General features: G+C 36.9%; 1 pseudogene; it reads left to right on the forward strand.

The window, feature by feature from the left end:
• Nucleotides 1-1,040: 1,040 nt before the first annotated feature.
• On the forward strand, nt 1,041-9,284 carry LOC146138588 (retinoid isomerohydrolase-like; annotated as a pseudogene).
• The last annotated feature ends 7,169 nt before the right edge of the window (nt 9,285-16,453 follow it).

Below are 16,453 nucleotides of genomic sequence, written 5' to 3' on the forward strand. Positions count from 1 at the left end.
TTCGGCAAACCAAACTCATGTAATTCTTGTTTTTTTTCAATTTTAGGTTTATAAAAACGAACAAGCAGCAATAGATTGCAACCGCAAGAAGTAGCCTAAGCCGAAAAATCGGTTGTGCGTCAGAGGTTTACTGGAATATTACGTAATAATGCATATCAGTGCAGTTTGTCCACTCAAGCTGGCTTGAATTTCGCGCCATGTAATTTACGACGCTGGAACGGATTACTTTCAATCCGGATTGAACCTTAATCTAATCTGCCCGCGAAAAGGTGCATATAAACGGGCTTATTGATCCGCCCCATTTCAATGTCAACACCTGAGGTTCGACGAATGCTTGCAGAATAACATTGGGGTTCGACAGGTTTGCAAAGGTTAAGAACCACTGCTTTAAGTTGTGAAACTATATGCCACAGCATTTTGTTCCACGTTGATTTCAACAGAGAGTGGCAATTAACAACAAAGTATTTTGTTGTTTTGGTATGAACAGAACTTTATGAGGAGAGAAGCGTGCTGTTTGTTAGCAGAGGCCGATCAAACATTTTGTTTATGTCAAAAGGGTGAAAATATATTTGTCGACCTCAGAAAATTCCACTATAACTTGACGTTATGAAACAATTACCCTTTAGAAACCTGTAAAATTGAATAAGCGAAATTCATTTTGTCAACTGAAGAGTCGTTTTTAAAAGAGTCTATAAGACACTTGCTACGGTAGATCAGAAAAGATAAAAACCTACATTTGGAAAATAGAATAGATTTTATCTCTATTTAGTTGAAGTCGACAAAAAATGTAGTTTATTAGATGGGGGTTTGTGTTCTCGATGTTAATTTAATGAAGTAGAAAATTAAAGGCAAATAAAACGTGTGCAGAACGCGAACACGTCGTGTTTCAACATATAGTTGTTGATGGAAAAAGTGTAGTTTAGGCGCAGTAGATCTCAACCTTTTAATAAGTCGAACATTTTAATGAGTGTAAATTTGATATTTTAAATAGACGATCGAGTCTGTGCTAAACATTTATTTTAGAAAATACATCGTTTTTGATGGATACTACTGAGCCGTCAGACTCCTCCGAGAAACGATGCCAATTTGCAACCTGTGACGAGGCTGAAAACAAGGAATGCCATGTCATCGGTAGGTTATGACTGTTAACTGATGTGGTTATTCATGGAAAGTTCAATTTCTTTTTCAAAACTACACAGAAGTAGCCTATGCCGATATTACTTATCAGTTTGTCTTTAATACATGATAATGTACACCTAAACGTCAAACTTAGGGCCATTTTGATACTTTATTCCAGGGCTACTCAATTATTTTTAGCAAAGGTCTAGTTTTAAAAGGTTAAAATATTTGTCCGTTATAACTCTCATAAAGTAATTTACAGTCATACAAAATTTAATACGGGATCATTTACATCGCTTCAACTGAAAATCCATCGCTTCAACTGTGAATTCTGTAATGTCCGTTACATAGAAAGGGGTTTTCAATGAACAGCAGCAATTGTTTGCCAAGAAAAAACCCATCAAATTGCATTGCCAAGTAAATACTGAGACGGATAAGGTATATAACACTAAAAAAGTCCCCATTCCGCCAGTTGAGCAGCCCTACTTTATACAGTGTATAATCTTATGACGAGTTCTTTTTCAGGAAAATTTCCTGATTGGTTGCAAGGAGAAGTAATAAGGAACGGGCCTGGCGAATTTGAGTTGGGACCATATAAGTTCAATCATCTTATCGACGGTCACGCCTTTCTTCACAAGTATATTGTTCTTTCTTCGATGCTTAACGCAGTATTCAACAAAACATTTTCATAAAGTGGCTCTTTTAATGAGAGAATTTCGTCCGCAGATAAATGAAAGCTATCATTCTACTATGATGTGAATGAAACTGCTCGCGGCCATGACCCCTTTCCAAACTGTATTTTTCATTTTTTTTTTTAACAAGACGAGTAGTAATTTTAATAGCGCTTCGAGCGAATCTGATTTGTTTATTGGTGGCTGATAGTCCCTTTGAAGGAATCTCTTACTGTTCCAGAGGTGATGTTAGTAACATATGGCATTCTGTAATGTAAAGTTTTGTAAACTTAGCCAATGCACTTTTTCGCGCTTAATTTGGCCTGTCGTTTAAATGAGAACAGGACAAACAGCACTATTCAAACTAGATGGTAAAACATGTTATATGACTTTCATCGAAATTCAACCAAAAGTACTCCGCTTTTATGGCTCCCTTAGGTGAAAAGGTTTCCGACCCCTGATCTAAACCAATAGTTGAAGCACCTCTAACCTAAAAGCGATGGTTAAAACAACTTTAACGGAAAAACATTAGTTGTTTTTCACCTATAGGATATTTTGTATGAGAGATCGGTTTACCGATAATATCGGCCGATATTTGGCTTCTGCCGATATATCGGTATCGGTAAATGTAGGCCGATACTTTTGCCGATATTTTACTTCAAAAATATAATACAATTTTTCCTGTACAACAAACAACTTATCAATTTTTATTATCCAAAAATTTGGTTTTAGCATCACGCCAAGTTAATATGCAAAATAATAGTTTAATAATAAATAAAGGTATATAAACTAAAACATTACTAGGATTTTATTTTCAATTAAATCAAGTTTTGAACATTTACCAGGTATATTAAAAAATCGAGTATCGGTATCGGTCCAAGAAATAGATATCGGTCGATCTCTATTTGGTATGGTGAAAATTATTAGTAACAACAGGACCGATATATGGAGTTTTCGTCAGGCTCTTACAGAGTTATTGAAAATTCTTTCTATACGTAATAGTTTAATTGACAACAGATGTAAGGTTAAATAAAAAAAGAATGCAGTTTTGATAGAACCATGTTTAATGATACTTTTCTACTACCAACCTAATCGAAATGTTACGTCGGCTATACGTAACCTAAACAAAGGTTCCTAAAATGCCGCATATAAATATAAAGAAAAAATTCTTATCAAGTTCAATTTTCCGCTTTCAGGTTCAGCATTGAACAAGGAAAAGTACATTACACTGGCAAGTTCATAAAGTCGAAGCAGTTTAAACACAACCACCAACACCAGCGTTTGCTTTATGGAAGCTTCGGAACTGCTTCCTTTGTGGATCCGTGCAAGAACATATTTTCAAGGTGGAAATACTAATGAATTTTCACGAGCTAAATATTCGGTAGAAATTTAAAGAATATTTTTGTGGTTTACAATTACAAATGAGAACTGTCTAATAACAAATTATTTTTAAGAGGTAGCCGGCCAGATGTTATTGATTGGCGGGCTGAATTTGGTCCGTAGGCCGTAGGTTGCCCACCTCTGCTCTAAGTTACCCTAAACATAAAGCAGATTATGATTTAGTTTCAAAGAAAGTTTTTAGTCGACTGATTTCGGTTCCTAATGATGTAACCTGTGGTTCTAAAGATTAGCAGTTATTATTGTCTACTAGCCAATAGCTATGGCGACTTTAAAGGGGATAGCCCTAGATACATAATAGGCATGTGAGTTTTTAATTGTCACGGTAAATTATAATGCAGTAGGTAGCGTTGCAATGCCGTTTCTCATTTTTCTCTTGTCCTACGTAACTCAATAGAGCAAACATCCAAAAAATGTCAAGGTCGTGAGTTCGAATCCCACTGCACGCTCGCCTTTTCATAGCGGCCAATAATGCCACAAAATCATTATTTAAAAAAAAGAAAATTGTGGGAGTACTATTTTGGGTGCCTTACGAGACGGCACTATGTGTTAAGTTGTCCTTCCTTCAAATTTTTTTGACATTTTAGGATATTCACAGTGCTCACCACAAAGCCAGACTTGGACAACATTAACGTGAACGTTATTAAAGTGGGCAACGCACATTACGCCATCACTGATAGTGCCATTGCGTATCGATTTAACCCGGAAACTCTGGACACGGTAAAATTCGAGGAATTCGGGCGAATTCTTAATCTACCTGTTGCAACTGCTCATCCGCATTACGGTAAGTAAGGCTGTCGGCCGAGATGATAGTATAGTATTTGTGTTTTTAGGGTGAGTTACTAGTAGGTTATGTAGCCTATACTTTAAGAGGTTTTGCAACAGTCGAAAAAGCCGTTTTAATTATTTTGCATGTTTAGTGAAAAAGTATAAAACACTCTTTCGGTGACTTGAAGTATGGCATTTTTTTCGAAACGACATATGGATATGGTGATAATAAAACTGAAGGTTTAAAAATATTTCTTATTCTTGTTTAAAATCTTTGTTAAATACATGATAACTTTACATATGCACAGAAGCAATTTGCTTTCATTTCGTTGTTAACTCTGAAATCATAAGGCTATGCTCGTTTAGATACGAATGGAGATTATTACAACGTCGGAATCAGTTTTGGTCGCAAGTCATTCTACGAAGTGGTAAAGATACCTGTTGCCGATATGCAAGGAGAAGACCCCCTTTCCAATATTCAACTACACTCCAAAATACAGATCGACTCACCATTGTCGCCTTCTTTTTATCACAGGTAATTTGTTTGTAAAAAAACAATGAGAACGATACTTTTAAACAGTTGAATCAAGGCAAGTTTGGTGTTTATGTCCGGTTTTAAAAATCGGTTTCTATTAGAATGAACTTAACCAAACTGATGTGGGCAACTGCCACTTGGGGGCCAATTACTGGTGCATTTGACGAAAACAAGAAATTGTCAACACATGTAAGAAACTAAACAGCTTTTCGAAAAAAAAACAGATACATTGAGCCTTCTTTTATGAATATTATCTGCGGCTATAGGCGAGCTAAATAGAATACACAACATCTATAAGCATAACAAATTAGACAAAAGCCTGACTCAGCAAAAAATTGATGCCATTAAATGTAGAACACTACATATTTGCTTTTAAAGCGCATATAGTCAATTGGAAACTTAGCGTTTGTTATACCTAATCTAGTAAGTGTGCGTTTTATTCTCGATAAATATTCCAGTATTTCATTTAATATTTCACCACTATATCCTTATAAGCTTAACATTTTGCAAGTTTTTATATATGAGAGAGAAATGACTATACTTCTTATTATTGAGCATATAGCAAATGAACAATTCAAAAATAACGCTAAAAGTTCGCGCAAACCACATTCAAACATAGAGTGATTTTATATTAATAAATACGAGAACCGTTATTATTTGCCGTTTGATAGCCGTACTGCAAAGACGCTATGTATGTTTTATACAAGTTAAATGTGCACAACTATTATATTTTAGAGTGCAATTAAGACTAAAATTGCCGCTCAAAATTCTGACCTGTTACGAGGTAACCTTAAATGCTGAAAGAATATGTTGGAGTACGAATTTTAATCCATTTGTTGCAGCACTATTTTTTTTTTTCTAGAAGTAGATTACATTTTTATTGGGACTAAAATAACATACACATTTCTCAGTTTCACGTCATTGACAAGGCTTCCAGCATTCAACTACCGACAAAATACGTCATCGATCCGCAACTCTGCTTCCATTTGGCAACAGTTACGAGGTGTCATCGGGCGAAATGAAATATCTGGTGGTCGACATGTGCTGCCATTCAAAAATCCAGAAACTGACCGATCCCAGACTGTGAGTCGGTTACAATGCACTTTCGTTGGCATTTGCCCTTTGCCAATATCTTTGTTAGACTTATTTATTTTATACTTTATTATATTTTTATCAAGGCTGGCGTTTTACACAAGTATTATGTTCAAGTGAAATTCGATTTAAAGAAATTCAAATACTTTTCGTTGTATTGTTAGATGTCTTTCAAGCAATCATTTAAACTTATATGATGTATATTACAACTTATCGGTGGTTATACGGGTAACAACAACAACAACATGCGAGGACAAATCTGCGCAAATGTCAATTGACGATGAAAACAAATATTAAAGAAACGTGATGCGTTAAATTGTGAATCTTATGTTTTTGCATGGCACGCCAAATGATTTAACTCGCTCGTTATATCACCTTAAGAAATTGCAATCATTACATCACTAACATATCATTAACATTAATATTACACCAATAACAAATGCGCTAACTAAATGGTTGCACACATTACAAGTTTGATATGCAGTGTTTGTGTTACAATTTGGTGTCTTAACTGTTGCACTTAACATTACTTTTTGTGGACGTTAAACTTGTTGTTTACGGCTAACCGTTCGTATTACGTTCACAAGCCCCAAAGTGGCGTGATGTTTACTGCGTTCTACATTAAAAATAAGCACGGGTGTTTTTGTGCGACTGAGAAACCAAGCTAAAAGTCGAAACAATAGGTTCTGAAAAGCGTCAAAGAATTTTTTTTTAAATAGCGAACACATTATTGTGTTTGTGACAGCTCGTTTTTTCAGCAGGGTTAGGATATCCATACAGAATTTAACTTCTTAAATTAGGTTTATTGGCGTCTCCCAAGCTACGTAAATTAGATGTCAGACCACAGCAGGGCTGCGGAGTCGGACTCGGGAAAGACTGTTTTTTTTCTGGCCGAGACCGATGTGTGCGCATGCTCAGTACCAAATTTCGCAACTAATAAGGCAGCAAACTGTAAATTGTTAAGGTGAAATAGCATATGGTGGCACATTTTCCGTAAGCCCCACGAAGGGATTGATGAATATCCATCTTATTTTAGTTACGAAATCGCACATTTGACTGGAGTCGGACTCGGTTGTTTGCAACCGACTCCGCAGCCCTGGCTGCCAGTGGAAAACCAAACATAGAAAAATGTTTGGCACGCTAGTTGTTGATATTTTGACATTATTCATAAACTGGCGCACTGCATACGAATGGTTGCCGAACCCTGCTCTATAGACTTATAATACTGTAACACACTTTACTGTCTATATTATTAAAAGTTCATATAGGGCCAGGAACTTGTCGGTAAAAACGACAGCCTTGCTTGAGCAGAATTATTTGCAACTAATGCCTTGCTTTTAGACTCCTGGAAAAGTACAGCAGTTGGCAAACCGACGAAGACACTGCTGCCTTCAAGCGTTTCATTCTGCCCTTAAACATTGATGAATCGACCAAAAAGGGTATTTTTAAAGTCATGTTATGTTAAATTCGCCTTATGTTTAAGCCCATTAAACCAAGTCATTTCCAGGTTAAGCGATATAAGATCATAATTTGCCATCAAAACCGGCTTAAAAACTATTAATTCAATTCACATGTTTTTATACCAAAAACCCTTGAAAAGAAATAGTTTCTCAATTATAAAAAAACATTGGATCCCTTTCCAAATATAGCAAATTGTGCTTCATTCAAACATAAGCCATTAAAACTAATTGAATTAGTTATACCTAATTATCATGAACGCCTAGTCAGTTCAAAGAAATACATTTTTAATCGATCAATTGTAATAACATAAGATAGACCAGGACATTACCTCACAAACGGCAATTTTAAATGTAAGGCGCTGTAGGAAACCACCCTCTTCTATGCGCAACCGAAGCTTTGCTATGCTCTGTTTTGAAATGTCTATAAGCATAGTACGCAAAACAAAATAAAGTCATCTATTTTTTGATAGAAACGTCGTCTTGTGTTTTCTAGTATATTACTATATGCACATTTACATATAGGCGTCAATCTTGTGGGGATAGAAGGCTGTTCGGCCAAGGCTGTGTTTAGAAAAGACGGCTCAGTATTCTTAACGCCTGACGAATTATTCGATCAAGAGTTGAGGTCAGATGTGCAAGTTGAGCTGCCACGAATCAATTATAACTACAACGGTAAAAAGTACAGGCAAAATGAGGCCAAGCAAAATCCTCGGTGAAACCCAATCACCTTTTTCCTGTATACCGTGTCCTTGTGGGGAAATGCTGTTACCGAAATCATTTAGCCTAAGGATCTTAGTGTGAGCAAAGCCAGCCTAGAATAACAACTCACTGAATGACTAAGATTATTTTCGGTGATATTATTTCGAAGGTACGGAATATATGATTACAAGTGTATCATAATCGATGGTCGGCACTATACTTGAAGCAGGGCTGGAAACAGTATATACTCGTGTCACGTGGATTACTTATGGATCGGTTAATCTTCTTCTAGTTCATACTTTGTTGTAGGTGTGACTGTTTATCCAGTTACATGTGTAATGATACGTTTACGCTATATATGTCTTTCTAAATATTATTCATTTGGACAATTTACTAAAGTTATTTAATTTCAGGTTTTGAATCGACTAAAAACTTACATTCGATGTTAAAAAGCTTGAAATGTGATTCCAATTATTTTTAATTTAATCCCGTGAAAAACAGGTATGCAGCTAACACCTGTTTATGCCTATCTTTGAGCAATTCGGGTGCAGGGGGCAAACCCACTCGAACCTATATTGTTTGATTTTTGAAGTATTCAGGCCCAAATGAAAGATATAGTCGTACTTTATTAACTTTTTTACGACACTCTTAACATGTCAGTTATAACTTAAGGTACATTTATTCGACTGGTCAATCACGCAAACGTAAACTGGAATGCTTGGTAAAGACGAATGCGGATACTAAACAAGTCCAGCTTTGGATTGAACCGGTATATACCCTGTTTTATATACATAGAGAGAGATATATCTACATTCGGTTACAAGTAAAAATCTAAATGACAAATTTTTACATTTTGAACACTTTTTAAGATTTAACACTTACGGATGTAAGGAATCTCCGCAGACAATAAAATCTAAAAGAAATTTCCTTGCTTCATTCGAATTAAGAAACTGATGATGCCTATTCATAAGGCGAAATATATATTTCTGCAAAAATTTTAAGAAATGATGTTAAGTTTTTTATCTGTTTTTATAAACAGTCTAAACATCAATTTTTTCAGGAAATAGTTTTGTATCCCGTAATAAAAACTTTTAGGTGAAACGATGTTGTTCTACGTTTACTTTATCATGGAGCTATTTTATAAATATGGTCATAAAAGAAGTAAGAATGTGGATTCTATTTCAAAATATCACTGAATATTAAAGTAACCTATGGTCCTATAGCAATACACAATGTATTGCAGGATTGCGTTCCATCGGAGCCAGTTTTTGTTGCAAGACCGAATTCGACTGAAGAAGATGACGGCATCGTTTTATCGACGGTCGTGGCGCTGCAGAAAAACAAACCGGCGTTTTTGCTTATTCTAGACGCAAGGTGCTTTAAGGAGATAGCCAGAGCCCAGGTAATGAGTTTAAAACGTCAAGCTTAACATTCATGTATAACAACGCGTTTCTATTTAATAGTGATTTTCATATTTTGTTTCAGATTTCATCGCTAATGTATTTTTTCTTTCGTGGCCAGTTCCACGAGAAGCGCGACTAAGAAACACAGATAAAATGCCAGCAAAGTTTCTATTAATACTTACTCTTCTTGATTTGTTTACACGTGTAAACTTTATGTTGCAAAGTAACGAAAACGAAATTAATTAAAAAAAGTCAGGAAAAAGCAGACATATTTTTGATTTTGGTCGATATCCAACTTTTTAAATCGTCCATGTTCGGCCAAAGCACGTAAACAATTTTCAATTAAAAAAAAAACGGCTAAAGTTCTCTAAGCGATTTCATACATAACATAGGCTCCTCTAGAGTAGTGCTTCCCAACGTTTTTCAATTCGCGACCCACTTTTAAAGCAAGTTTTTTTGTGCGACCCACAATGAAATAAGATCAAACGAAAGACAAACAAATTCATAACTCAAGAAAAAGGCTTATCCATGCAATTTACTATTAGGGCGAAACTTAAACTTGTATATTGGATTGTTACGTGTTTCTTAAATTCTTGCATAGTAATGCAATAATTACCCGATCTAATAGAAAATTGTAACATTTACAAATGCTTCGCATGGTTGGGAAGCACTGCTCTAGACCAACGTAACTTATTTATTAACATTGGTTCAAAACGTGGTGGTTCGAAAACGCCTTAATAACCTTAAGTCACGACTATACACGAGTTAATATTTCAACTGTGCAAATTGACTGATTACCGCTTACACATGTCTGGAGTTACAAACACACGTCGTTCTACGTTTTACACTATTATTAATATTCAGCTTGCAAAAGTTTCACGTTTTTGATGCACGCCATATTTGCATTTACGTTACTGAAACTTCAAATAGATCGGAATAAATTTTTTACCAGTATTTTTTAGTCATTGAGCAAATTTCTATACTCTACCGTAAAAATGCCAGAGCTAGAGAGTAACTGTTTTTGCGTCAAGTTTATTCATCAGCCTTTAATACAATTTTTTACTAACGTGCATTTTTAAAGGTATAGACTTAGTCGCCTATAACTAACTGTTTTTTTTTTTCCCGACATTGTCAGCTTTGTATTGATGATTTATGGATTTCCGCCAAGAGACGTTATTGTTTCCTATATGGTTTCAGACATGTGCATTCAGTCACTCTAGTCATGTGTTAAGTCAATTCAGTTAAAGTACGGAAGCGTTGGTAAACAGTTTTAACAAATTTTCTAACAGCAGAACAAGGTTTATCTTATGAAAGAATAAAAATGAGTTAAAAAACAGTCTTTATAGCTTTGTCATTACATACCATGTCTTTCAACGTTACAGAAAACAATAATTTAAAAAGCACATTAAACTATACCCTACCACTCGGTTTATCATTGCGAAATGTAATGCATCGTTAAACTATTCGTCTTTTCTAATTGAAAACTATGTCAGTTGGTTAGTAACGACACACGCGAAATATTTTTGCCCCTTTATTAGGTTGACACTGGAAGTAATTGTTAAAAAACAATATATTTTAGGGTTAAAACTAACGCTTCGCGCAATTGTCGCGATAAAATTCATATCAGCAGTATTGCGTTTGCTGACTGGTGGTATAGGCAGGCTACAGACCTTTATATGTTCTGCTTTTGTTTTACGCGCCTGTTCTATATTGTGTCCTCTGCGTGTTTACTTGAATGGTATTCAATCGGACAGCAACTGTACCGTGTTAATAATGCGCCTCGTATAAGTTGTGCTTCACCCTTCTTCGCAGCTTGGGCACTAACATCCGTGTTTGCTTGACGATAGTTGTTAACGTTTGCAGCGCAATTCGCCACCTTCAAGAACTGTTGTGTGTTTTATTTGTCAAAGTTTTTACCGTTTTCTTATTTCACTTGACAAAGATCGTGTTCGATATGTCGAACTTTCTGCTAGTGTTATCAGTGTATTAAGCCCTTTGTACAAGTTGTAGTTTGGACCTCGCAAATACCAACAGATACTGTATTCTGTATTTGTTTACTTGGTTGGCTTTAAGTAAGTGGTTCTTAACCAGGGTTAAGTCGAACCCTTGGGTTCGAAAAAGATGTTTGAGGGGTTTGGTGAGAACGTCCTCCGAAACATTTTCACACGGCCTACTTAAAGCTATATCAACGATTGTTTTTTTAAAGTGGGTCATGGCCCCTATCTAACTATGTTTCTGCCCTCTTTAACTATGCAAAAATGCAATTATGTTGCGGTCCGCGCAAACTTTGATCCCTTATTACTATGCTTTTATCCGTTTAAACAAAAAATCTAATGATCCTATGAGAGCTTTGCATATCATATAGCACATTGAGAGTTGTGACTTAAAAACACTATAAAATGCAACTTCCATTGCGGGGTTGTTCCTAAAAAAAATTTGCTATCAATCAGCAATCGCCCGGCCGAAATAACACTCGCCAAAGTTGATGGCACGTCGTCTGCAAATTGCCGTCCTATAGCGCGGTCATTTCTTGGGTTATCGTTAACCTGTCTTATGGTTTGTTTCTATAAGTTTTTACAAAATACTGGTCGTTTATTTCCATGCATCGATGAACAAATTAATGACCCATAAAGCAGTTTACGCCTAAAACAATGTTTTTTAGCCGAAATATATTTTACAGTATTTAGTGAAAAAAATAACACTGACAATTTAGTAGCCACGGCCTGTCTGTTTTCCATTTATTTTTAAATGCTCGCGTTTTTTCGTGTTTTGGTTATTCTGTGCTTGAAGGACGTTTCACCGCAGGTTGCTTCGCGCTGGAAACAAAACGCAAAACTTCGCCTAACAGTATAGTTACTGGTTGAACAGCAGATAATCATAAAATAATTGTAAATTTACAACTAAACCATTCTTTCGCACAGTTAACAACCATATGCACCAGAGGTTTTGTGCTACGCTGTGAACTTTAGAGATCGCAACAACATACTTACGTAAACTAATTGCTAATTCTCAGCTGTAGATTTAAAATACCGTAGTGTGCAGTGGGCCGTTTCGGTCTCTTAAAAAACACTGCTTACAAATAATATAAGACATTTGGCTCGCAAGTTTAGTAAACTTTTCCAAAGGGGTCAACGCTCGGGTTACACATTTAAAATTAACAACGTTTAAGTTAAACAATAAACTTCGTAAACAATAAACTTCTGAATAAACTTCTGCAGAATAAACTTCTGCAGCAATGACGTCTTTTGTTGTTTGCCGGTAAACGAGTTTTTTTTAAAACGGGACAAAGAGTCTTTATTGCTATTTACAACGGGACAAAGAATCTTTATTACGAGTTTCGAACGTGACTTCGATTAACCTTATTGTTTGTGTAGTGTTGAATGTATTTGCGCCTTAGTGTTTAAAGAAATAACTGGCGCTGATCAGGGCTGCCACTCCTAGTGGTTTTCCACGGACTCCAGCCATAAGACCAAGATAAGAACAACACCAACGTCAGAATAAAACACAATTCGGAATAAGACCAAAATAGGACTAATACCTATGGCATTAGTACCGTCTAAATCGTAATAAGTCCTAAATCCGTCGAAATAAGACCTAAAAGGTCAAAATCAGGCCTAAACAACACTTTAACTAACCCCAAACCCCACCCCTAAGTACATCACTAACTCCCCTAAAAGTTTCAACACTAACCCATTTTCTAACCCCACCCATTACCCACCAATAACCCCAAACAGGACAAAAAATCCGGTGCCGAAACAGCGGCGCCCTGACGGCGCCGGTCAGACTAGGGCGTCCAAACGTAGTCACCAAAACGGCCGATGCCAGACCGATGGCCCCCGATCGTCCCATACCCTCTACCTACAGGTTCGGGCGTTATTCTGGCCATTTAGGCCTTCTACCGATGAATTTAGGCCTTATTCCGTTGAATTTAGGCCTTATTCCGATGAATTTAGAACTTATTCCAAAGAATTTAGGCCTTGTTCCGCTGAATTTAGGCCTTATTTCGTAGAATTTAGGCCTTATTCCGATGAATTTAAAACTAATTCTGATGAATTTAGGCCTTATTCCGACAGATTTAGGTCTTAGTCAGACGATTTTGATCGTATGCTGTGCTGGATATTACTGCGTATTTGGCTTTATTATGTCGTTTGTTTTAATACTATGGTTTTATAGTTTTTTGGGCTTTATGTATTGTTGCGTTTTAGGTCTTATTGTGTGTTCCCGTTTTCCACTAGATCTAGTGGTTTTTTTAAACAATCTAGTGGTCTAGTGGTTTTCTTGGAGAATCTAGTGGTTTTTTATCACCTTGAAATCGAGTAATATACTTTATGTTATTTCCCGCCTACCATTGTTAAAATTGATAGCTGAATGAAAAATTCTCTTTTTAAACCAAATGTGAAAAGCCTGATCATGTTTTGTGATCGTCTATGGCTTGATGCTTGTTAATAACAAGTTGTTATACTGATTACTGTCAGGGTCAGGCAGCAGGCTTTGTCTAGAAATTCCTACAGCTGCCGTGCTCCACGTTCTTGGCCTAGGGCAGGGTTTCTCAACCGTGGCCCTCGGCCCCCCTGGGGGGCCACGAGCATAAGTCTGTAGCAATGTTGTGGTATTGCAAAACCCGTGTCACTATTTTTAATTTGTATTAGTTAAACTTTCTTTGACCAATTGTAACGCATTTTTCCTTACACATTACTACTTGCTTTTCGTGAGAGGTGCAACAGTCGACGTCAAGGTTGTAATTCTTTATATGCTCACCTAATTGCCAAACATTTTTACGTCACATACAACCAACATTTGTGTTTTTCTAGTTTACTCAGTTTCCCTTTGGAACGTTTAAAAATGTCGAAAATTTGCATAAGGTGCGAGAGTTACGTTTTTTTGGCTTCACAAAAGTTAGACAAGACAGCCATGATTGTGCACAGTGTCTGCACTGCTCGGTGGTGATGTCAAATGCGTCAATACGACCCTTCAAACTTGAAAATCACGGCGATAAAAAGCATCCCCCAAAAAAGATTTTATTTCTGCTAAAAAAGTACGATTTGATCAGGAAGCGACGTCACCTGATTTTGAATTTTAATTAATTTATTCATTTGTTGGCTTTCGTCCAATTGAAGTGTTTTTTAACAACGTTGTGAAATAAAATAAGTGAAAACACGTTAAACACAATTTTAGTCATTTTTTTTTATAAAAGCCTTTCAAAAGGGGGCCACGAGGCACGAAAGGTTGAGAACCACTGGACTAGGGTATAGATAGTGCTGGCGAATTATCCCGTAAAATGAAAACTTACCTTTCAAAAAGTCGGCCTCTTAGGGAGGAATTTCTGGCAATCTCTGGCTAGGTTATAATTAACCCAATCTATATTTAGAAAAATATTATATTTAGAAAATAATTGCTTTAATAATGCAATTATGATACACAGACTTAAAAATAATCTATTTTTTTACGTTGATTAAACGCCTGGCGATATTAAACCGACATAAAAATGGCCATTTGTTGTCGCGATAACAATCTAGTGTTTTTTTTTCTGGATCTAGTGGTTTTTTATTGTCCAATCTAGTGTTTTTTTAATTTTGAGAGTGGCAGCCCTGGCGCTGATTAACATTTCGCTTTGTAGTGTTGCTTAACACAAGTTAAAAATTTCTCGCCGAAGCGATTTGCACTCGCATTAGCGAGCGTGCGAGTGCTTAAGCCCAACCCTGTATTGTATATAATTGTCGCTATTTAAAGATAAATTCGAATCTCTTTAATTTGCCGAAGCTTTTATTTATCCTTTTAAATTGAAAATCTTGCCAATTTAACCAATTTTGTTTAAATTTTATTATACCGGCATTTTAGGTTCGCTTGAGAGTAACAGGTGTTTTTACGGTTAACTATTTTATGACGTCATGTTTAACATTACTGTGCAACATCTCCCCCGAAAACTTTTGCTCCCTCCGAACACAAATCAAGGATCCGAGCCATTTTAATGTCAACATTTGGTGTTCAATTAACGAAAGCTTGCAGAATAACATTGGGGTTCGAACGTCGACAGGTTTGCAAAGGTACCACTACTTTAAGTGGTGAAACTATATGTCACAGCATTATGTTCCACGTTGATTTCAACAGAGAGTGGCAATTTACAACAAAGGATTGTTGAAACCTGTTATTTTTTAATTTGGTATGAACGGAACTTTATACTGAGAGGTTCGTGCTATTTGTTAGCAGGGGCCGACCATGCTTTTTGTTTGTCTCAAAACGATGAAAATATGTTTGTTGACCTGAGAAAAATTCACTATAGCTTTACGTTATAAAACAGTTACCGTTTAGAAACCTGTGAAATTGATTAGGCTAAAGCGGTTGGTGCTTTATTGCTTAGCTTCGACACGGTAAAGTTAAGGTAAAGAGCTAGCACAAGCACAAACACTCGTTTATAAATGTACAATTGCGAAATAGGAAAAAAGGCGATCTGCACGCTTCGATGAACGTGGATGCACATCGCTACAGAACCCCCCTCCAGAAGCGGGCATGTGTGAAGTTGCGTAGGTTGCAGGGAAGTTAGTCACTTTTGAGAAACAGTGGCCATGGTCAAGCGATTATTTGCATGTGGGCAAGTTCAATTCGCTCTCAAGTACGCCACGTCGGTGACGTAGTGAATAATGCGGGTTGCATCGACGGCGAAAATAGTTGGCGAGCTTGCATAAGCTGTCTTGGGAACGGATCCTTTGAAGGGTTTGTGCGACGTTCGAGACGAGCGAGGAAGAGCTAGTCCCAAACGCAGGTAGGCTAGCTTCCACAAGCGGTCGTAAGAACGGAACCCTGTGGATTGGTGCGACTTTCAAGACGAGCGTGAAAGCAGCAGCTTTCTTCAGCGGCCTTGCCAATCGAATATCCTCCGGCATGTGTTGAAGCCACCAGGGACGAGTGTGCCAACGAGAAAACGTCTCGAGTAGAGCGGGCATCTACTCTCGTGAAACAGGTGTTTCTCTTCGCCGGAGAATACGTGTTTATAAACAAAAAGTCGGGCTTCAAGTTCATACAGGGAACTGGTAGAAAATTGAAGAAATGAACGCTGCCTCTTGAAGTTGAATAGTTGCGCTGCCGTTCCTGCCGGGAAGGGATAAACAGCTAAAGCGGAAAGTATTGTGTCTTGGTTGTCCCAAATTGATGGCATGCTGATTAGCTGCTGCGTTGCGCGTTCCTATCAGGAAAGCGCAGATGCCGAAAGCAAGCGATCTTCGATTGCGTTGTGTCGAGCCGAGAAGCCAAAATCCTAGCTGTGTTTCCCAAAGCGTGGGAAGCTCTGTAGAACAGAAGATATAGTCATTC

Source organism: Ascidiella aspersa, chromosome 7, assembly GCF_963924565.1.
Source record: "Ascidiella aspersa chromosome 7, kaAscAspe10.2, whole genome shotgun sequence".
In the NCBI taxonomy this organism is placed as follows: Eukaryota; Metazoa; Chordata; class Ascidiacea; order Phlebobranchia; family Ascidiidae; genus Ascidiella; species Ascidiella aspersa.